A 23,549-nucleotide genomic window follows, 5' to 3' on the forward strand; every position below is an offset into this window, starting at 1 on the left:
TTGCCCGCAGTGGAGTTTTTCTTCACCATTGCTTTTGGGAGTTGCTTTTTTATTTTAGAAAAATAATACTGCATTCTTGCTCCCAATCTTCTTTTCCAAGTTAAACTGTAAAGGATACTTTATGAAACTTCTATGATCGACTTTTTGGGGCACATTTCTGAAATGGATATATGACTTTTCAACATTTCCTTATGGAAAAGTTTAAACACATGTAGGGAGAGAGGGGACCCATCTTCCAGCGTCAGACATGTGACTTTTTAAAGGGTTGTTTTTAAGCTTAGTACATTGTGGTATTATTTAATACCTGGTGGGAAATTGAGTAGAAAAGGTAATGAGATATTTTTCATACGTAATTTCAGTTGGAGGTCATAAAGAAGAATTTGTAGGTTTTCCATTTGTGGGTAAATGTATTTTGGCTCTGGGTACAACACTAATTAACGGAGTGTTTTCAAAGCTGTAACAATTTTTTTAAATGGTTTTGTAAGAGTTATTTTAGGCTAATCTTGATCCCATTGATTTATTTGAACTTAACTTATATGCCCTCTTTTGTGGAGGCTTGAAGTTTTTAAGGCAATATAAGGGGTATGGCAAATAGCATCCTGACATCAAGACAGTGACGCTGGCCGGCGGATGAACCAGTCAGTCAGTCATCTGGAAGAGAGAGCCTCGAGCCAGTTCACCTCTGTGTAGCCGCCTGAGTTTGACAACGGCAGTAAAGCATCCGACAGAGAAAGAAAATCTTTTCAACAAATGGCACCAGAACAGCTAAGCATCCATTTGGGAAAGAAACCAACCATGGCTCCCCGATCTTACAAAAATGAATTTAAGATTGGTCAGACTTTAATGTGATTGCTAAAGTAGCTTTTTACAAAAAAACATAGGCAAGTATCTTTGTGACTTGAGGGTAGCCAAAGGTTTCTTCAGTCACAGAAAGGAATAACCGTAAAAGATCTACAATTAGCGCTGATCAAAATTAAAAGCTTGTCACTGAAAGATGCTTTTAACGAGGAATTGGCACGACATGACATTTAAAAATAGCTTTTTAGAACTACTGCAGGTAGTTTTAATAGGTGTAAGGAGTTATTAATCTCATTCTTATAAAATTCCTTGAAGGGAATTTCTACAGCTTAAGAATGATTCATTTTATCTGTTTCTTCTTTGATGATTGCAAATGCATGGCGACCCTTTGAGATAATTCCAGCCAGTGAATAAGGAAGGATGGATTGTCCTTGTCTGGGTAGAGAAAATGGGGAATGAAGAGCAATCCAGAAGTACATGTATACGAAATGCTAATTATGTGGAAAGGTACGGGGGGCGGGGGGATGGTATTTAAAAGAAAGTCTCCTTCGCTCATTTCATCTTTGCCCTTTATTTTCCAAAATCTCATTTAGTGGTTGGGTAGGGGAAAGCCATTCCATTCTGTTTTATGCTTTTTAAAATAGCTTGCCAATTCTCAGGGCTCTATGTCGTTATTATAAACAGAAAGCTTACCAACAGCAGCGGCACTGGCCAGTCTCACCTCATTTGTTTAGTTCCCAAGACAGCTGCCCTTTCCCAGCAGAGTAGTCCGTTCAGCTGTGCGTTAGAACAGACAAATATTTGTTCTGAGGTCATGAAGGAGGGCGGCTGTCCATTCAGACCACAACCCATGCTTCTGTATCACATGGTTACACTGGACTAATACCTTTAGTTAATCTTAGTTGCCTAAAATATTTCAAGATACATTCGGAAATTACATTTTTTCCTATAGGAAGATTTTGTTTCTTTGAGGAAAAAATGGCTTTTAAGGTTTTCCCCTCAAAAACCAAAACAACAACAACAACAAAAGCCCTGTAGAGAAGGATAAGCAAAATAAAATGTAAATTACCCTGAGTTCTACCACCAGGGAAGACTGCGCTAACATTTTGGGGCATTTAATGACCTTTTCCCCATGTTTACACACGGTGTTGTGTGTCAGTCTTGCATGCCCTCCCCACATTCTGAAATAGATTTATGTGGCACAAATTATTTTGAAAGTTGATATGCAGTTTATCTTTTTTTTTTTTTTATCATTGATGACTTACAGGAAACAAACCACCCTAGTTAATTTTAAGAGGAATGCAAATTAGTATTGGGAATTGTAAAAATGCCTTAGTTCCTCATAAAGTCACTGGAAGGCCTGGAGGCGTGAGGTAAGCTTTGAGTCTCCAGAGATGACTGCAGGAACCTGCCAGGACTCTGTTGGCACCTGGTGATTCTCCACTGAAGGCAGAAAAGTTCCAGTTCCGTGGCTCAGCACACCGCCCAGAAGAGCAACAGCAACAGGCAGCCTGCTTCCGCCCTACCAGCGACTTCCAAATCTTACATTAGCTTTCCTGCAAAGGAATCTGGGAGATTGGTTCTTAGCTTTCCAGTCTCCACAGCAGAGGAAGGCGTTGTAGGAGGGGTTTGGAATGAATGCAGAGTGCAAGTCCAATCCATCACATTACTGCATTCTACACTGAAAGTTTTCCCTTTTTACCTAAGTACGACATGTTTACTTTGGAGACGGGCAAACACAGAGAAGAAAGTTTTACAGTACAGGTGTAAGTGGCTTGGCTTGTGGCTTGAGGATCAGTGATAGAAGTTTTTTTGCAAAGCATTTTGACAATTCTCAAAAATTAAGATGGTACGTATCCTTCACAACAATTTCATTTCTGAAAGCCATATTATAGATGTGTTCACATGACTACATTAAGCTTGTGTATAAGAAACTTCATCACAGTACTAACTGTAATAGCAAATAATTGAAGACGACCTAAAAGCACAGCAATAGGGAATGCAAATAAATTACAGTGTGTTGGAAAATATGCAGTCACTGAATAAGAAGATGAAGTTCTATGTATTCACCTGGGAGGAAGTCTGTGATGCACTGTGAGGAAAATGAAAGTTGCATTACAGTGCTATAGCATGAACCCACTTTCGGAAAATAAATTTGTGTATAAGAGTAGAAAAATATTTGAAAATATCACACCACATTTGTAAGTTATTAGCCCAGGGGCTTAGAAGTGGAAGATTGAAGTGGTGAATTTTCCATTTTAAATTTATTATTCACAATGGAAAAGACATGGAAACAACCCAAGCGTCCTTTGATAGATGACTGAATAAAGATGCAGTTCGTATTTGTGATAGAATACTACTCCACTATAATAAAACATGAAGTACTGTGATTTGCAACAACATGAGTAGATCTTGAGGATATCATGCTAAGCACTATAAGACAAAAAGTCAAGAACTGTATGATTTCATTCATACATGGCATATAAAACAGCAATGAATGAACAAACAAGACCAACAAAAACTCATAGACATAGACAACAGTGTGGTGGTTACAGAGGGAAAGGGGTTGGGGAGGCAGTAAAGGGTGAGCGGGGTTAAATACATGGTGTCGGAAGCAGACTTGACCTCAGGTGGTGGGCACGTAACACAATGCACAGATGTATCATCGAATTGTACATGTGAACCCTATATAATTTTGTTAATGTCACACCAGTGAATTCAACAGTAAATAAAAATTTATAGGTTTCTGAGACGATTAATTTCCTCCTACCAGAATATATTACTTTAGTATTATATTTATTATTTTTTCTAAGTAATAAATCATATCAATACATTAACTAATTATCTTAAAAGTATTGTAAGGGTTTCTTTCAATAAGATGATGCTCTCTAAATGCAGTTAAATAGGAACAAAATATAAACTCAGTTTATGTGCATATGCACATATATAAATGCAGTTTACATATGTGCATATGAATGTAAATATATGTAGTAACATATTGAAGTAACATTTATTGTGCAATATGAGGCATACCTATAATGCCTTCCTAGCAATAATAGCACTGCTGATTATGTGGCTGTTCTGGCATTTGGAATATATTATTTTACTTTCTTCCTCCTAATCATTTTTTTCTTTTGACTCAAACCACCTACAGGCCAGCCACTCAAAGTGTGGCCCACACACCAGCTCCACCAGCCTCGCCCGGGACCTGGCTGCAGATGCAGAATTTCCTGGCCCCAGACCAGTGGCACCAGAATCTGCATTGAACAAGATGCCCGGTGGCTTCCGGCCCGCATTCAAATTTAACAAGCACAACCTTGTTATTTTTATATTTATGGAGATAAATGTTTTCATCATCAGTGGGCATTATGCTTTATTTTCTGCACTTAAGAAACTGGTTTTAGGAGTTTTACAGTTTCAGCAGCAAAATGCAAATTGCCATCTCTACTAGAAAATTCATTAGGAAAAAATGTAAAACCATTCTCAATGTATTCTAAGTATTTGTGCACATTAACTCTAATCCTCACAAGACAGGAAGTAGATGTTGTTATCCCATTTTTCAGATGGTAAAGCATTAAGATAGTAGCTACAGCCAATAAGTAGTAGACCTGGGATTCAGACTCAAGCTGTATCTGGCTCCTGAATTCATCCATTCCTTCTTCCCTCCCCTCTCCCCCTCTGTCTGCCCCCCTTCAGAAAGGTACAAACTGCATCGCGACAGACCCCTGCAGCAAGGCTGTCATCTCGGTTCCCTAGGGCTTTGTAGGACACACAGGCGACCTCTGCTGGGTTATCAAGGAATGCAAATGTTCAATGGCAGCCGTGAGCTCTGGGGTGCAGTGGCTCTCCGTGGGCTGGTGGTTAGGATGGTGGGGATGAGAAACTAACACGCTCCCAGGCTGGGCCTCCTGGGCTGCGTCTCCCGGCAAGGTTACCATGGTCCCACATCCAACCTTTCAGCTTTTGATGTGAGGCACGGAGAGTGCCCTCATTGAAGGCGATAAGGCCACTGGATAATTGAGACTCCTTAATAAAACTTGCAGGAGACTAATGTATGCCTGAAAGACCATTTATTCATTTATTTTACAATTATGATTGCCAAGCAGACCAGACATTCCTATCAGCCTATCAATATATTCTCCACCCCCACCCTGGTAGATTAACTTACCAAGGAAACCAAACTGAGGCCAGAAGGCTGGCTGACTGCAGACCTGGTGCAAAGGAAATTGTTTTTCAGCGACAGAGGCTGTGAAATAGCCTGTGGCATATTCTGCCATACTAGACACCAACCGAGTCTGCATGGAACACTGCACTCCCTGTTAACTGCCTCCTTCTCCCACATGTTGCTGGAGGCACAAGGACACAATTTGAAACAACATAATTACCACTTTTCTGGTCCATATTTTCCTACTTCCTTTCTCATTTCAATATGTTTTCAAATACATTGTCATTTATCTGATTTCGATTAAATTCTAATGGGGCTTCTTAATGGCATGTGGATAGGCTCCTGAGTTTTTAAACTGTCTCCAGATAAAGAAACTATTCTCTCTAACCTGTGCAGCACCTGTGTGTTCCTAATATTGCCAACATGACCTTCCCTAACATTGCACGACTTGAACAGTCTGTATTAGGACGTGGAGAGTTTTTCTCTCTTCACAGGACTGTTACTGCAGTAGTTGCAGTGATGCAAGGGGAACCTTGGGTGACGTAGTTACATTTTGAACCAAAATTTACTTGAATTAACATTTGCAATAAAAAAATGGAGTGTCAATGTAAGTAGCCTTGTTGTACCTTCTATTAGTAACTCGGTACCCAGCTAGTTGGCAGCCTCTGCTACCGTTCTAAGAACTGTGTATTCTTTAAAAGTATTTTTTTGATTTTTCAATTACAGTTGACCTTCAGTATTATATTAATTTCCGGTAGACAGCATAGTGGTTAGACATTCATGTAATTGATGAAGTCGTCCCCCTAACAGGTCCAGTACCCACCTGGCACCTGGTTATGACAATAACTGACTACATTCCCTGTGCTGTACATTACATCCCAGTGACCTTTGGTGACGGCCAGTCTGTACTTCTTAATTCCTTCCCCCTTTTTTCCCAGCCTCCCAATGCCCCTCCCCTCTGGCAAACCATCAAAATGTTCTCTGCATCTATGTGCATTCTTCCTCTCTTTCTTGAAGTTGGTAAACAGTTTCAGAGTTAAGACACTCAATTTTCTGCATACCATTTTCTTCTCAAACTGTAACCACACAGGGCAGCATGATGGAGGGCAGGCTACCAGACGTGGATTTAGGAGACCTGGGATTCTAGTCCTCTGCTCTATCGTCTATTGTGTGATGTTGGCCTATATTACATTATCTGCTGAATTGAACTTTGTCCTTTGTTATAAGTTCCAAGTTGCACTTACACAACAAACAGATGGCGTTCACATCTGTTTATACAACTAACCCTTAAAACAAATATTAAAACAAATATTGCTCTATTAAATCTTCATTGTATGAGGCACACACACTTTGGCCCTCTCTTGCTCTCTTTCATAGTGGACTCTAAACAGGAATCAGGCTGATGAGATTTAAAAAAAAAACAACCACATATGATGTTTTAGAAAAAGTTCAGTTACATTGCCTAAGCTTTTATCCCTATATTGTGGGACTCCCTCCATTGACAATCTTATACACTTATAAATGTAACATATTATTATCTTGAAGCAGTCTTTTCATTAACTTTAACCTCTAAGATGGTACAAGAGTATAAACTAGTATAAGCAATGTATTCTACACAGCATCTCCAACTTGACATGTAGTCAGTCTTTGTACCTTCTCTCCAAATGTATTCACAGAAAGGAAAATCAACCCCTTTCTGATATGTCTTTAACTGTAGAAAATTCTGGGGCCTTGTGATAGAATTGCCACCTAACATTTTTTTGAATGACATTTTATCATCAGTGTCAGGACAAAAGCCCTATTATAAATACCACATGGCAGTAGAATAATAGAAAAAACAAGACTGAAGATAGACTTGAGCATCTGCTCTTCCTTTCATTCATTCATTCATAAGGTGTTTATTAAGCACCTACTCTGAGTTATGCTGAAAACTGTCAGGGATACATGAATGAAAAGACATGGTCTTGCTCTGTAGGCTTGGGCTGGGTTTTAACCTTGTAGGATGAGAAATTCCCAGGTTATAACATCCCTAAGGAGTAGGGACAACATGAGAAAAATAAACTGTTACCAGTGTACCAGACAAAACAGTCTAAAATAAATCCATTTGCCTTATATGCAGTAATAATGTTTGTGTACTTTGAACAAATGTCTGTGAGAATAGATTTCCACTTGGAAAACCAACTTACTGTTCTTGGAGCCACAGAGTGATCATTTCCATCAACCTCTTTCTTTTTTTCAGATTCAGTAACAGCTTTTTGTGCGTGTGGAGGAAATATGGGGAGAAAAGAGAACAGAAGTGTGAGCCGGTTTTCGGTTAAGATTCAAGATAATAGAAAATAAGTAGCCCTTGCATCTTTTAAACTCTATCAGCATTTGGATCTGGGAAGTGCTTCACAGGAACTGGGAATCAGGGAAATAAGATTGCTTCTGAAAGTTAAATTGTAAGGCGCGCACATAATAGAGAGTACAAATGCAGAAAGTCCCTAGAATGAGGCCGACTGTGACCAGGCCACTAGGACAAGATCGTGACCCAGAGGTCACAGCCTTAACGCCAGTAGAACCAGGTAGGCAGTTAAAAGAGTGAGGTCACCCAGGTATTGGCACACTTACTAAGTGCGCACTGATCGTCTTCACTTCCACGGATGTGTGTAATTTTCTCCATTTTTCATGAAATGCAGGCCCCTCTTGATCCAATTTTCCATTTTTACTCATCTGATAGAAAAAAACAAACATTCTATTTCTCCTCTTGTTTAAGAGTATGCACACCTCTGCAGACCTCTACAGACCTTATCATCACTGTACACTGGGGCTACACTAATTGATACGAAACAAACAAAACAGCGAGATGAAATCCAGCCCCAGAGAAAACGATGCCATCAAGAGACACGGCGAACGCGACAAGAATGAGGCTGCTACAGTGAGCCCGGCAGCCTGTATTTTTTACAAGTAGGAGAACCCTCTAAAATAGCGATTAAAAAGTACAGCGTCATAAATACACACACCAGTAACTTTGTCGCGTATCACCATTACCAAGCATCCCGGGCTGCGCCTACCCGCAGGTGGCGCTGCACTTTCTACACGGGGCAGCTTAATAGGTTTGCTTACGCCGGCGTCCCCACAAACTCGGGAGAAACGCTCGGGGCCGGGATGTCACGTAGCGTCACGCACACCACGTCACGCACGTCAGGTGGCTTGGCTATACGCCACACCACAGCGGAGCATGACGCCACGCACGTCATGACGTCACACACGTCGGGAGAGCCGGGAGGCCTGTGGGCAAGGGCGTCAGCGTCCGCTAGGAATTTTCTAGCTCCACGCAGCCCGCCACGGCCTAGCCCCGGCCCTCGTTTTACTTCCTTCCTACTGCGCGGCTTGGAGTTGGATGCTAAGGTTGTGCCGCCATGTATTGAGTCTCCTAATTCTGATACCTGAAGTCTTACTGGGTATGGTTTAGACTTTGGTGGTTTGTGTTCGTTGTTGCTCAAGGTGTGCGCGCGTGCGTTCCTTGTCTCATTGTTCCTGAAAACTTATTTGCAGGACTGTTTGGAGGCCCAGCATGAAGAAGGCCCCTGGAGAAGGTTTCTGTGCTGAAGACTCAGATATATCCTGGGCTACCTGCATGTTGCACACCTGGGCTGCAGGGCCGTGCGGGCTGATGTAAGTTAGGTTCTCTTATCATGCTGGGGAAACCTTTCGAGTCCCAATGTTTTCTTTTTTTTTTTTTTGGTGGGGGGGTGGGTCTCCAAATGAATTCTTATTTTTATGGGAGACAGGGCTTTAATTTCTATTTCTGGAAGGCCATAGAAATGAAAGTTCAAGTTCTCAGAGTTTGGCAGCGGTCCATAGGGCAAAAGCATCTTTCATGTGCTCTTCTCTCTTGCGTTGTTATTGTTTCTTACTTGCTGCTATTTGGTTCATTTCACCCTCTGTTATTGTAATTTTTTAAATTGCTGTGAGAGATGTAGTCATCTACCAGGACAGCATTACTAGACAGTGAAGTTCCTTCTCTGTTCTTTCCACTTAGAAACATTGTCAGGGATTAGTAGTAATTACTAATTATTTAAAACAATTGATAGTCATTTCTTTTTTTCAGTTTTTATTGAATCTCTTGGGATGACATTACTTAATAAAATTATATAGGTTTCAGGTGTACAATTCTATAATACATCATTTGTACACTACATAGGTGTTCACAACCCCAAGTGGATAGTAATTTCAATAAAAATAAATGTAGTTCCTATCTCTGCAGTAGAGGTATGTTTTTGTGTCTCAGAATTTTTTGATTACCCATGGACTTAATTTTTTGTGTGTTTAATGATCATCAGTATTTCTTTGCTGGTGAAGTGCCTCTCTTGTGTTGTATTTAGCCCAGTTTCCTATTGATGTGTTAATATTTTTGTTATCTACTTGTAATAATAGCATTTTAGGTCGGTTTTCAAGGGAAACTGAAATATTATTTCTAATTCTTCTCCACCATTATAGCTTATTCCATCAATAAGAAGGAGAAACAGATGGCTTGAGGCTAACGATCTCAAATAATTTTTGAACACATACTAAGCATCAGGTACTAGAACCCTCATTTCCATTGATTTCATCACTTTTCCACTGTTGCAAAACAAGCAGCATGGCTGTACATACTTCCATCCCATTCTCCCCAGGTTCCTCTTCCCTTTTGGGTTCTTCCCCTGTTGGAGGTGACTCTGGTCCCCTGTGTCTTCATCTGCTTCTTTTCGGTGACATGTCTACCACAGTTAAGACTTAGCTGTCTTCTGAGTCATAGCTTTCAGCCTACTTGTTCTTCCTACCATATCCCTAGGACGTGTCTCTGTGACCTTCTCACATCTGCCCCCACACCAGGGTGAGCCATCTCCAGGGACAGGTCAACCCATTTCCCATGGCACCTGAGGGCAAACTTCCCCGTTGCAATGGGATGCCCGCAATTGTACCCAGCAAGAATCCAGGTTCCCGCACAAGCTGTCGGGAAAATCGTAGCTGAAATGTTCTCCCACTCCTGCACTTTGCCTCCCTCAGCTCCCAGTCACAGCCTCCCCGAACTGTCATCTACATCCAGGTCTCTCCCACACACATAATAAGCAGGTAGCAAGGCTTTGATTCTGTTAGCATGAGATGCAGGAAAAAAGAATCCGTGACTTTTAAAGGAAGTAACGTCGTTTCTCTTCTCACAATGTTCGTTTTCTTGGTTGGAATCCTCCATTCTCACAGGTCCCACACAGACATTGGTGAATAGGACTCCCAAGGTCTGGTTTCTCTCCCAGGTTCCTGTACTACCAGCTATTGAACATCTCCATCTAAATATTCTTCTAAGTCGGAGAGAAAAAGACAAATGCCATATGATTTCACTTATATTTGGACGCTGAAGAACAAAATAAATGAGCAAACAGCACAGAAACAGATTCACAGAGTACTGCCCGATGGTTGCCAGAGGGGAGGGGAGGGGAATTAGAGGGACTCGGTGAAAGAGGTGAAGGGATTAAGAAGTACAAACTGGTAGTTACGAAATAGTCACAAAGATGTAAAGTACAGCGTAGGGAATATAGTCAATAATGTTGTAATATTGTGGTAACTGTGTCTGGTGCCAGGTGGGTACTTGAAACACGGGGGGAACACTTTGTAAAGTATAGGATTGTCTAACCATGATGCTGTACACTTGACTAACACAAAATAAAATATAATATTGAATGTCAACTGTAATTGAAAAATAAAATAAAAAAACCTAGTCTTCTGTAATCTCAAAGCCATCACGGCCCAAAATACCCTTATATCTTTTCTCCTGACTTACCTCTTTCCTTATGAACAAGTGAGTCAATGAGACACCAAAAATGAAGTGAGGTAGTCATCTTCGAGTTCTCTTCGCCTCCTCCGCCCACACCCTGTGGCCGTCTTGTGGAGCGAGTTCACCTTTGCAATGAGTCATGATCCCCACTTTGCATTTTCATGCCACCACCCTTATTGGCAAGGCATTGTCACCAGAGTTTCAGGGGGCGGCATTGCTGTAGGCTGCTTTGCTGGGTGTCCCCCGCAGTGATTTGAAACCATAGAAACCAATCAGAGCTGCTGCTGGTGTTTGCACTGAGCTTGCCTGAGCGTGACTGTTCCCACCACCAAACACGGTAAGAGTTCTCACCAGCCCAAAATAGATTCAGGTGTTTTTGTCCTGTCTCCATGCATTTATGGTCACTGAATGCTTTGGACATTTACGCAGTCATCTCCCGGGTGTCCTGACGTGATGGAGAAAGTGACATCGTTTGTCTTTTAGGGTCATTTGCATTGAGGTGAGAAAAAGGTGAGGTGAAATACGATCACAGAGCTGAGCTGCAGGGTGACCAGCTGTAAGACCAAATCCTGGATAAAATGACATAGGAAGTCACTCATGCCTCTTCGAATATGTATGGTTGGCACATCAGTTCAGAGTGCAAAGAGAGATGGAAAACATCTCTGATACATCCAATAGGAAAAAGAAAATATTAAGTTCCTGCCAAATCCAATACAACTTACGAAGAAAAGAACAAGATGATCGAATTTCCTGAGCATTCTAAGAATCTTACTTGAAGCGGGTAAAGGGGGTCAAATATATGGTGATGAACAACGGAGTGTAGGCTTTGGGTGCTGAGCATGTAATAAAAATGGGTGGGTGTTGTAGTATGAAGTTGTACACCTGAAATTTATATAATGTTATTCACCATTATTACCCCATTAACTTCAATTTTAAGAATCTTGCTGATGAGGAACATGAGCTGTTTTGTTTATGTTGAGAATTAGTCCTGGAATCATAAAACTTTTGGGGATAATAATTAAGAGACACTTTCACATCTGGTATTACATGTGAAATGATCCATACAAGTGAAGTGAAAGCAAATAGAATTGATTTAGAATATGCCGAAGTTTTTATTTTTTAAGAGACTTTATTTATTTTTAGAGGGCAAGGAGAAAGGGAGAGAAACATCCATGTGTGGTTGCCTGTCATGAGCCCCCCGCTACTGGGGAGCCAGGCCTGCAACCCCGGCCTGTGCCCTGATTGGGAACTGAACCCTTTGGTTCACAGGCTGGCACTCAATCCACTGAGCCATGTCCATCCATGCTGTCGCAAAAGGTAAGGGGAGTATTCCATTATGGGACTGTACCCCATCTTTTTTATTCTCTGCCCTTTATTCTGTCAGAATGTGGCACCTGGTGAGGCTGCAGCCACCTGAGGAGGAAGCCAACAGGTGGAGAAAGACAAGTCCAGGAGAACGTCGGGGCAGCTGAGCTGTGACCCAGGTGAACCGCAGCTGGAGCTGTGTCAGACGTGGTGAGTAAGGGCTTCCTCGGAGCCCACGGGGTCCTAAATCACAGCCTTCCAGGGTCCCCATCTGTGTGGAAGAGGCAAAATCCACGGCTTCAGGTAGCCCTCAGAAACCTGTTCTTTCGTTGTCCTTTGGGATGTAAACCACGTCCAGCCATGGAGTCTCTGCTTGGGAAAGGATCCCTGTAGAAATAGTAACACTACACCGAGAAAGGTACTGAATAGTTCCTGATGGTGGTTGCTGTGATTTTCTTCCCCTTTAACCACTATTACAATTTGGTCACCATGATTATGCATTGTATCTGCAAAATGATTTATAGTGTGCAAAGTGCTTTTGGTGTCATTTCATTTAATTCTGTTAAAAGCCCCGTGAGATAGAAGAGGAGAGGAAGAGCGGGGAAATGGAGTTCAGAAGGGCCCTGTGATTTGACCGGGATCCCATATCTAGAAAGTGGCAAGGCCAGGACGTAAGTGTAGGTTCTCGAAGCCCAGATCGCGTGCTTTTGCCAGCAAACCACAGCTAGTGGCGGGAGCAAGCCCGTGGGTTATGGGGAAGGGAAGAGAGTGGAAGGGCAGTAGTGAAGTGGCCCCAGGCCAACAGCAGGGAGCCCGGGACTGGCTGCTCCCGGGGGGTCACTTGCTGTCTGTGAAAACACGGGTGAGTCACCGGACCCGCAGCTTCCGGGAATTCCACTAGGTGACTGACCTATTGTGTGCTTCCTGATTCAAACACCCTGTGGTCTGTGATGGAGAATTGCTTATGCGAACAGGGTACAAGTCATGCTTTTCTTGACAGGCTGTGCAGCTTCCCTGGCGACTGCCAAAGGGACCCCGATGGCACGTGGCCTGCCTCGGGGGCTGTGGAGCCTCCACGCTCACGCCTCGCGAGCACCCGTGAAAACGTAGGCAGTAACAGATGGGATGAACATCAGCTTGCACTGGCTTTAAACCCAAGTCGTGGGCTTTTCATTGGCAGAATAATTTTACTGTATTCAGCAAATGGTGGTTGCTTGTCATCCTCCCTTAAGCGGTGATAGTGGTATATTGTTTTCAACGCAGGCCTCTATGCTTAATTTATGTATCTTTCTGATAGGCACTCTGAGTTATTGAGAAGTTAGCTTCATCATTAGCTGCTTAGAATATACCCCAAAGAGGACAGATATACACAGCTCTTCTTGTAGTTACTTTTAGGTCGGGGAGTAGAAAAGGCAGCATAGAAGTAAGGGAAGATTTACATATTTTGATAAAAGTACTTACAGAGTTTTTTAACCATTGATGGTAAAAGTGATAGTTATTTGCATGTTAAAATAATTATTGAGAAGAAGAAAATAAAGTAGTGACGTACACTCAAAATATTTTACCTGGCAAAAAATGAACATTGCTGAATCTTGCATGCAGTGCGGCTTTAAATGTTCTCTTCCTTTTTTATTATTTATGAGGAAATACATAAATTTAGTGGATTTTACAAAGCGCAAATGTTTGCTATTCAAAAGGCAAAGTCTGAGTTGAAGATCTATGTTTATTCTCAACCTCTCCCGTAGCCTACCCTTCTAATTTCTTCTCTTCTTGTCTTTAACTAAACATGCCACGCCTGTGCTAGAGGCAGATGGATTTAATTTTTATTATGCTTTAGCACAAATGGAAAGTGAAATATGAAAAGGATATTTCCACTTATACAGCAATAAGCTAATGTGAAATTTAAGTTTATGATGTTTAGCTTTGAGATAGGCTGCCAAAACACCATGGATCGATGGGCTGGAAATTAAAACCACTAATGGGATCCTCGGCCTATAAATCAGGGTTGGAGACTATGGGGCTGAGGCCGTTTTCCCTATTGCCCTCTGTGGGAGGGAAAGTAGGCGCACGCACCACCGGGAGCCTGTGGGGCCCCGGCTTAGCCCTGCAGAGGCACCGGCGAAGACCTCGAGGGGCCGCCGGCCTGCGGCAGAGAGGACACGGCCCCATGGGACAGACCCGGCACATGGTCTGCAAGTGAGCCACCGACCGCAGGACTGAGACAAGAGAAACACTGATGGGGTGGTGCGACGGAAAGGCGGGTGACAGGGGAGACCCAGCCAGCCCCGCGCACCCCCCGCTTCCAGAGGCCAGAACACGGTCCTAACTCCTTCCTTGCCAGAGTTGTCAACACAGGCTGCTGCGGGGTTTTCAGCGTTTGGGAAAAAAGGGGTGCGTGGCGGGGGGCGTAGAATGAAAATTCACTTGGTGCAGATTTTCCTTATGGTCAGCTGTGCAGAAGGCACATCTCACAAAAGGGATTTATGTATGTGCCTGTGGGTCAGTCCCCCATGGGTTCTCCTATAAATACAAACGTGTCAGCTAGATATTTGGCATGAAAAATTTAACAGAGGATTACTGCGTGTCTCTTAAAATAAAACAAAAGATTTATCCCACCCTTGCAAGGAATAAATGCTTTATTTGTTATTTAATTTAGTTCTGTTTTCACCTCCTCGCTTTCTCTGTGCTTCTAGACCCCTGAGATTTCTCTCTATTTTCTCCTGTGTTTTTGCTTTGCTTATTTTTCTTTTTCTGGCTAGTTTCAGTGTCCAGCGAAACTAGGCAACATAATTTAGTAGTTCCTTAAACTTAAACTTCCTTTTATAGATGAGAAACTAAAAAGACAAGTTAGGGGGCACCAACATACAATGATCAGTTTTTTTGTTTTGCTCATGAAAGGCATCAAAAACAAAAATTTGAATAGTTTAATACAAAATTCACTACATCATATTTATTTCTTGCATTGCTTCTCCAACTGGTGAAAAATTTATTCCTGGTGGACCCCAACCCTGGAAACCCCTTTGGATATACTGCACTGATCTGAAATAATTAGTGTGAAGAATCTAGCTTCAGGTTATGAACTGAGTTCTCTGTCTCCTTTGTTGTACAATTACAAAAATTTTACATTAAAAAAAAACTTTAAAAATTGTGTCTACTTTTTGGTTAAAGGAAAATGCAGTCTTCAAAGACTCCTCACCCTGTGTAAGAGGAAGTTGGAACTTTTGAAGAAGGCTTGTATTTTTATAATCTGTTCCCACTAACTGTTACGGCCTTCTTTTCCCACCGGTTGTCCCACCCTGCCACGTGGGTGTCCATAGGAACCCATCCAAGTCCAGTCCTGTGGCGTGTCCGGCGCCCCTGTGCTTTTGCACGGTGATTTTCAGCCCGTGTGCCACGGCAGGCACACTGGTGCGCCGCAAGAATTTGTAAAACATGCCCTGCCCAACTATTCAGTCAGGGGCACTGACCCCTTCTCCCTTAGATTTTCAAATTAAAAAATGACAACAGCCGACACAACCACTGTTGTCTGGTGTGAATGAATCAAAATTATACATATGTATATTTGGGGGGGTCAGATCAGCACACAATATAATATATATATTTTTTGGTGTACCACAGAATTTTAGTAATTAGTTTATGAGTGCCACGAGGTGGAAAGGCTGAACACTGCTTTAACTTACGGTATTCTCTCTGAGAGACTGTGGTTTAAAACCCAGTCCAAAGGCCCCGTCCTTGGGGAGTCTTCTGGGCACCTCCCGTAGAGCTGGTGGCGGCTCCTGCTGGGCCCCCGTGAATACGTGTATCTCCCCATAACACTCCCTGTAATATTGAAGGACCGCGTTTTCTCCCCGTGTTCTCTCCCAGAAGAGCTCCTCGAAGATAGAAACTATAACCTTTCAGATTTTTGTATGCAGAGAAGTTAAAATAGTTAAAAAGTTACTAGATAAATTAATCTGTTCTAGGCTTTAAAATTATAATCTTTCTTTTTATGTGATTAAAATCTCAGGACAGACAGGCTCGCACTGGTTTGTGGAGGCAAAAGGATGTGGTATGGAGACAGTTCCCCCACTGGTATGAGTTCTGCTGCTCTGGTGACCGTCTGCAACACTCCCTGCTGCTCCCCCCAGCCCTCAGACGACAGAATGACTGCCACCCAGTGTTTTCATTTATTTGAAAAGCACTCCTCACCCCAGCAGTGTCTGGGCATATACAGTGTCCGGCACAAATAACACCCCTTTTTTTTATTACAAACTCTATTACACAATCGTAAGCATGTAATTCTGTAACATAACAATATCACACTCCAGCACTCCATATGACATTTTAGGTGACATGTTTGAATTAAAACTATAAATTACTACACCCACATTATTACCCTGCCAACCACACTCGAACAGGCCTTAGTTCTGCCAGACCCTGTATATGAATAATGCGTGCAGATACCTTGATAGGTGTACACACACATACCAATGTAAACCGTGCTTCTAGATAGTTATTTTCATTTGTTATGAACATTTTCCCCTGCCAATAATGTACTTTTATCATTTTGAGTAGCTGTTGAATTAGATGACATGGCTGCGTCTTACTTGGACTTTTTCATTCTCTGGCACTGTATCTGGAGTAAATATTTGTGGAATGAAGGGCAGACCATCTCCTCAGTACTTTTTATCCGAGAATCTCATTAGTCCAGCAGTGACCTTACCTGCAGCCTCCAATGGGAAACAGGCAGGGAAACGAAAGGAAAGTGGGAGCGATGGAGTGACTCATCTGTTTTTGTGTTTAATTTCCTTTTATCACAAAGCAAAAAAACAGTCGCTAGAGAATGAAAGATGTGGTTTCACAAAACACCATCATCATTTCCTAACGAAAATGACAGTGTAGCAACATATGATTATGAAGACTCATTTGGGACCCAGATTACAGGTGCTTGACGTAGGATGCAACAGCTGCTTTCACCAAAACATTACCTTGATGGAGGGATTAAAATTTCTGACATCATGTTAGGAAGTAAGGTGAGAAAATAATAAATCAATTTGAGAACTTATTTAAATATATGGATTAAGCATTATATGATGGGCGAGTGGCGTGTGATGGGGAAGGACCTACCTTCCAAATCCCTAAGACTTGTTGACAAGTCTGCGGGGCTCTCCTGGCCAAGACCAGGAAGGCAGAGAAAAATCCACTTTGTGTCCAAACGTCTTCTGACGACTTTTAACCTTTACTGGGCGCCTTGAACTGCCGCCTCCCCCTGCTCTGCACCTCCTCACACACCTGTCTGCCTAGTGACTTGAGTGGGATGTGGCGGTGCCACGGCTGCAGCCCCAAACCATTGTCTGTTACACCAGGCTGGCTCCTGCCTGGGAGAATTTTCAGCCTTCGTCTTCGCCTCCAGCCTTTGTAGACCAGCCTTTGTTCTGAATGCGGAGACAGGGTCTTTTCTCCCCCAGGGATTAGTGGTGGTCACACAGCACTATCAGTGCCTGCTCCAGAGCGAGTCCCTTCCGTAACTGATTACTGGCGCCCTGACTTTGGATGTTCACTTCTCCTTCTGTGACTCAAGGGTAAATTCCTGGCTGGTTTTAAAGAAAACTGTATTTGTACTGCTGAGAAGTTTGCTGCTTATTTTTAGCACCAGATTTGAGATCAAGAATTATACAGGGTGGGGCAAAAGTAGGATTACAGTTGTGAGTGCATGAAACACATTTATTCTTGTATTGTTATTTATTTATTTATTATGTTATTTATCATAAGAACAACTGTAGACCTATTTTTCCCCCACCTTGTACATAGGCCGAGCTTAGAGAGAGCAATGTGATAAGCTAATAATGCCATTATATTATTGTGGAGCTAGTTATAGACATATAATATTTGAGGAATACACTTAAATGATTATATTATGCTCCTGAGATTAAAAGAAATTGCATTTCTTAAGAGGGACAGGATAAAATGATAAAAGCACAGACTCTGGAACTGGACTGGCTGGGTCGAGATTCTTGGCTTTGCCACTTTGTAGATATGCGTCCTTGGGCCAGTCATTTTACCGCACCTGTAAAGTGGAGGAGAAAACTCGACAAACATATACACAAAGCACTTGGAGAAATACTTGTCCATAGTAAGTAAATAGAAGTGTTTGCTATGAAAAAACAAACAAACCTTGGTTTGTTTTGGTAGTCCCGTTCTCTGGTGAGAGATGGCTGTGGGGTGAGTTATGGTCTAGCTCCAGCCAATGAGAAGACAGCTGGAGAGCTCCTTGGAAGGACCCCCCAATTCTTTACAGGAGACCCAGGGAAGGAGCGGTCCCTCTCCTTGTCCTGGATTCTGTGGTACCTGGCCTGATGTCCAGAACAGCAGAGGCCCCCTAGTGACGTGAAGGGAGTTTCCGTCCAGCGCGGGGAGGACGGCAGAGGCGGGAGTCCCGGGAGGAACAAGGCTGCCCGGGAGTTTGATGGCCCGCAGGGTGAATGTACCCTGGGGTCCCCTTCCTCTGGGCCTCTTCCCCGCGCGAGACAACAAGCTGATTTAGTGGTGGAGGTTGACGTCGTCTACTTGCAGCCAGGAGCATCGTTACTGCTAAACTCTCAGTATCAGAAGGCCCTAATCCTGATTGAGGACTCAGGAAACTCAGTCATAAATCGATTTTGGACTCAAATGCTTTCCCATATTTAATCTCTATTCTCTCTTCTTTCTCCAGTCAAAAATGCCACTTTGTGCAGAATGCTGTACAAAATAGTGAAAACATCAATGGATTTCTCTACCTGGCCAAACTCTGTGCCTTTCCACCCTCAGTTACTTCTTTCATTGCTTCCACCCAATCAGAGTTGAGAGCTCCTGGAACACACATATTCATTACTCTCTGTCTTTCCCAACACTATTTTACCTGTGGAAAATAACTCTTGACTACACTTAGATCTAGTGGAAATCTATCCGTTCTTCAGAGCTAGTCCAAATCCTGATCCTTCCAACATACCACTGGTCAACATAACTTGTCTATGGATTGCACTTGGTTCGAATCAGTCTTGTTGAAGTTATATGTCTGTGCTTTATTCTATATGTATACATGATCAGTTTCCTCAAATATAAAACTTCTTTAAGGCAGAAATGAAATTATTTTTGTAAAATGGTTCCTGGCATCATGTATTTCTCCTAGTGTCTCTCCTAGAGCCCCAGAACAGTGCCTCTTAGGTGACAGGTCCTCCCCACAGTTTGCCAAATTGGTCGTGTATGAAATGAAAGGGTTGAAGTAAATGATCGTGAAGACCCTTTCTTTTTCAAAGGGACCCTGCCACTATCCAAAGTGAAGTGAGACCATGGTTCTTGGAGAGAGACAGGAGTTCCAGCATTGAAAAGGGAAGAAATGAGAACTGTAAGTGTGGGTGGTGGGAAGACACAACCCTTTTTTTTTTTTTGTATTAGTGTTTTTAAACTATTCTCTTATTTTTGGAAATCTTTAGTCATGGTATTTACTTTTCGGTGACTATTTAGGATCACTCTTTGCAAGTGCAGAAAGTCTCCTCCTTGGGGAGAAATTTGCTGAAAATAGAATCTCATAATATGTGGCCAATCGTAAACCTTTTACAGCCTGCCAATATTTTTGGGTTTTGTGTAGAGTTTCCGCCCTTGTTTTAAACTTCGCACACCTCTGACATGTTGGGCTTGGAGGGTGATTTATTTGCTTTGCTTAAGGGAAATACTCCAGTGGGCTATTTTTGAACTTGCTTTGACATTTAGACTTGGAAGTACCATATTTCCAAGATATTTATCTATGGATAAGCTTGCACTGCACATGTGAAAGTACATCAAGTCAAAATTTATTCATCTGCTCAGATGATTGCTCATAGAGGGTTTCCCTATTGTGGACTTCTGTGTGTGTAGATGAAGTGAGGGGTACCAGATTCATGCAGGATGGAAAAAAGTATTCAAGGTCTCAAACTCGCCCCGTAATTATTTACCCTGCATGCTCACCTGTAAGGTTTATGGACATAGGAAAGACACACACACAGAACTCCCGAGGACTCTCTTTTGTTTCAGCTGAATGCTGGACTGAACCTCTGATGGCATTTCCACCACAATTTCAATTAGTTCTATTGACTCGCATGAGAGATGGCAGCTAGGTGTACGTAATAGCCACTTGCAAGGTCCGTCTGGACAGGTGAGATGGAGGTGGTGAGGAGGCGACAGCAGGAGGAACAAGATGCAGTGGGGCGGGGAGCAGCCCGTGGGGAAGCTCCACCCACGACTCCAGGGCGTAGAGAAGGGGGACCACCCGGAGGCGGCGCCAGTGCTGCTGAGGTGGGAGCCCCGCGGTGGGCGCCTGGAGCCAAGCTCCACCTAGGGAATGGGCCGAGAGAGCCGCTGCGCAGGCCGCGCAAGGGCGGACGGCACTAGGGGAAGGCACAGATAAAGGCCCGCCATGTGAAACGGAATTGGGGTTTTGCCAAATGGCCATTTCTTTACCATGAAAACCAGGCACTGCACCAGCCTGTATCGATGCTGTCACTCTTCAGGGACCTCGCCTGCCGCCTGTCCCCGGGTCCTTCCTGGCTCAGCGTCCACTGTGTAACCCTCCTTCGAACCGGTTCTTGTCTGCGCTCTCCCTGTGCTGCGTCCTTCTCCCTTTGCGTTAGTCGTCTGTGCTCCAGTAACGAACGATCACAGACTTGGTGTCTGAGAACAACCGTTGGGTGCTGCACTGTTCCCCAGGGTCAGGAGCCCAATCGCACCTTGGCCAAGTCCTTCTCACGGGGTCTCGGATGCGTGCGGCCAGCCCAAGTAGAGGCAGGGTCGCGCGCTCATCGGAGGTGGGGTGTCCTCTCCCACACTCACCCGGAGCGCCGTCCTTCAGCTGCAGAACCCTGGGGGGCCTGCTTCTTGGAAGCCGGCAGGGGCCTCTGAGCGCAGGGAGGGTCCGGCTTTTCTCCGAAGGCCTGCCTGATGCGCAGGCCCACCCAGGTGACCCCCTTTTGATAAACTCTAAATCAGCTCATTCAGGATCTGCCAAATCTCTTCCCCTCTCCCATGTCACATAATCCTGAGAGTGATATTCTAGCTTATCCACAGGCGGGACCCCACTGAAGGGGACAGGGGCCTTGGGGCCATGTGGTTCTGTCTACCCCGTGGCCTGTGGTATGCGTCCATCCAAATACCAACCCCTAGTTACAGTGAACACTCCACCTGGATGTACGAGTGTGTGAAAAAATAGGTTAATGGTAATAATAATGAATAGTACACTGATTAATGAATCAATAATAACAGAAGAATAAACTCTGCTGTGCGTACTCACTGCTGTAAACCCACTCTTGCCCCCCTCCCCTCCCACCGTGTGCATCCACGTGGTGGAAAAAGCGCACAAGCACACTTCAGATCCATGATCTCAGACTTAGCCATGAACTTCGGTTGGGCCAGCAGGGTCCCAGTTACCTACCTAGTCGGCTCGCTCCGCTCTCCTCTGGATGAAGCCCCCGCCCCGCAGCCCCGTCCCTCCCTCCTCACTGCTTTGTACAGTGCGGGTGATGCTGATGCGCGCGAAGCGAGCGGCAGGAGACTTTCCCGTGCTCCCACCACGCCCTGCTGTGCGCCCGACTCTGTGCCTTCGCCCTCCGCTTCCCTTCCTGTCTCACTGGATGAAGGAGACATGCCCATCAGGCACAGGCCAAGCCCCCCTCCCCTTATTAAATTGCCCCGAATGCCTTCTCACCTGCTTGAGGACTGCGCTTCGGTAACGGTCTCCTCCTGATCGGCCGTCATTCAGTTTTCCTGCCCTGAAGGAGCACACATGCACTAACGCGTCCTGTCCTTAAGAAAGCCTCTCTCCTGGCCCCAGCTAGAGCTGTCCTACTCCTCTTGCAGAGGCGTTCTTCAGAAACACCGGTGTGGGAGTCACAGCGCCGTCTACACTTCCCCTCCTCCGGTCTCTGGAGTCCACTTCAGTCAGGCCTCGCCTCCACTGCTCCATAGTGACGGCATTCTTGACAGAGTCATAAGTAGCCTCTCTTCTCTTTTTTTCTTTTTTTCCCCCTAATCCAGTAGTCAATTCTCAGCCTTCATCTTAAGCATGTCACATAGCTGAGTGAGCACACCCTCCTCCTCAAAACACTTTCTTTGCCTGGTTTCCAGGATATACCCTCTGCTGCTTTTTAAATTTCATGATATAGTCTGATATCCAGTAGTTAAGTGCATAAAAGCAAGGTGCAAGAGTGCATATCCAATGCTCCTGTTTATGTGAAAAGTGGGTATTAGCTTGTACATACATAAAATATATGTGTGAGAAACACAAGAGCATGGGTTGAATTTAAGATAGGAAATCTGGGACAAGATTTAGATCTTTTGTATTTTTTGAACTTTTTTGCCATGTGAATACGTTACCTATTCCAAATAAATTAAAAGCTCACACACCTACATCCCAGGAACCAATCAGCCATGTCATAAGAAGGTGGCAAATCCGTAGCTGCTGCAGGCGTCTGGTGCACCAGCCTCGTTGCTGGAGGAGCCAGGTGGCTACGGCCAGAGAGCACTATGCCGTCCTCGGTACTCTCTGGTCCCTGAAGAGTCACACTGAGCTTTCTGGTGTGGAACACGCTTGTCCACAGGGCCCACTGCACAATTTAATTCACTAGTAAAACAGCGTCAAAGGGAAACAATGCTCATGAATCCCCTTTACCTATGGGGGAAACCGCATACCAGGGCACAATTACATGGGGCAAGGGTGGCCATGAACTTGACCTAGTTCTCAAACTACTGGAAAACCAGAGGAATGGAAAGAGGAGGGAAACACGCCTGAGAAGGGAAAAGAAAAAAGACTTGGTGATGCACAGGGTATATTGCACTCTTAGGCGGACCTCTCTTGAGGAAGTTGCAGGAATTAGGAAGAGAACAGAGCACGGCACCTGACTTCAAATATTCTACAGGTGAGAAGGAGGACAAGGGTTGGGCCTTGTGGTAGATGCCACGTGGCACAGTGTGGACCGGGTGTTGTAGGAAGCTGCAGGAATTCAGGCAAAGCATTGTATACCACTGCAGGAAAATGATCGTTTCCAAACATCCAAGAGATGGACCTGGAGGCTTGGGGGGAGCGCACACCCCATTCCTGAAGGTGTCCCAGTGCGACCTGGCAGGTTTACCTTGCAGTTGACTGACTGGACAAGGTAACATTTCAGGTCTCTTCTTTTTTGTTTTCGTGTTCTAGGACAGTGCCTCTTGACCTTTTCTAAGCCTTGAGTTCTTTTGAAACTCAAAAGCTGTCACCTCTCTCCCCAGAAACAAACACACATTTCTTTCTATAATTGATATAAAAAACAGAGAGAGAGAGAGGACAGCTTTGGGAGAACTCCTATGTCCTAAAGATCACACTTTGAAAACTACTACTCTGGGTTACTTCTTGCTTGCAAAGGCTTTGAATAATTGAAGTCTTCATCAGAAACTTGTTTTTGAGTTTTGTACCAAAAAGGTCAGAAATAATATTAGATTCATATTTATACCAACTTGGAAGCC

The sequence above is a fragment of the Pteronotus mesoamericanus genome, unplaced genomic scaffold (assembly GCF_021234165.1).
Source record: "Pteronotus mesoamericanus isolate MK-2021 breed Mesoamerican mustached bat unplaced genomic scaffold, CSHL_Meso_final contig_347, whole genome shotgun sequence".
Classification (NCBI taxonomy): domain Eukaryota; kingdom Metazoa; phylum Chordata; class Mammalia; order Chiroptera; family Mormoopidae; genus Pteronotus; species Pteronotus mesoamericanus.